Consider the following 708-nt stretch of genomic DNA (forward strand, 5'->3'; position numbering starts at 1 on the left):
CGTGACCTCGCCCTTTGTACAGCGTTCGAGTGTCACCTCACACTCGCCTAGTTACGCCCCCAAGTCCTCATACTCCGCCTCACGCACTTAACGCTCCGTTTTTTCTGGTCTATTATGTTTTTTTTTTTATATTCGTCACTATATTCATCCTCTTCTCCTTTGTTCCCTTTTCTGATAGATCTCCTCGTGTTCTCCTCGTGACTGTTTACGTGATTCTTGAAAGAAAAGGGGAGAAAAATGTATACATAGTACGAAAGATAGAAAAGGGTAGAAAATTGTATATATGGTACGAAAGATAAAAAAAAAAGTATAGAAAAAATGTATACATAGTATGAAAGATAAAAAAGGGTAAAAGATATCAAAAGAAAAGTAGAGAAATGTATACAAAGATCAAAAGAAAAGGGTAGGAAAATGCATAGTACGAAAGATAGAAAGTAAAGTGTAGAAAAAGTATACATGGCCCGAAAGATCAAAAGAAAAGGGTAGAAAAATGTATACATGATCAAAAAAGTGTAAAAAAAAATTCACAGGTTCTCTTTTTTTCCTGTTTATTGTACTTTATTGCTCCTGTTGTCCTTGTGAATAAGTTATGAGTAACAATGATAGAATTCATTTGATAGTAACGATTGGATGATTGAAAATGATTGAAGTGAATTATTTAGATAGATGCCAATAGTGATGGAAATAATTCCAGTCCATGATTAAGTT

General features: G+C 33.5%; 1 protein-coding gene across 1 annotated transcript in view; it reads left to right on the top strand.

Annotated features, from left to right (window-relative positions):
• LOC119591626 (nephrin-like) overlaps positions 1-708 on the top strand; it is a 125992-nt gene that overhangs the window by 99121 nt on the left and 26163 nt on the right. The window lies entirely within an intron of this gene.

The sequence above is a fragment of the Penaeus monodon genome, chromosome 29 (assembly GCF_015228065.2).
Source record: "Penaeus monodon isolate SGIC_2016 chromosome 29, NSTDA_Pmon_1, whole genome shotgun sequence".
Taxonomy (NCBI): domain Eukaryota; kingdom Metazoa; phylum Arthropoda; class Malacostraca; order Decapoda; family Penaeidae; genus Penaeus; species Penaeus monodon.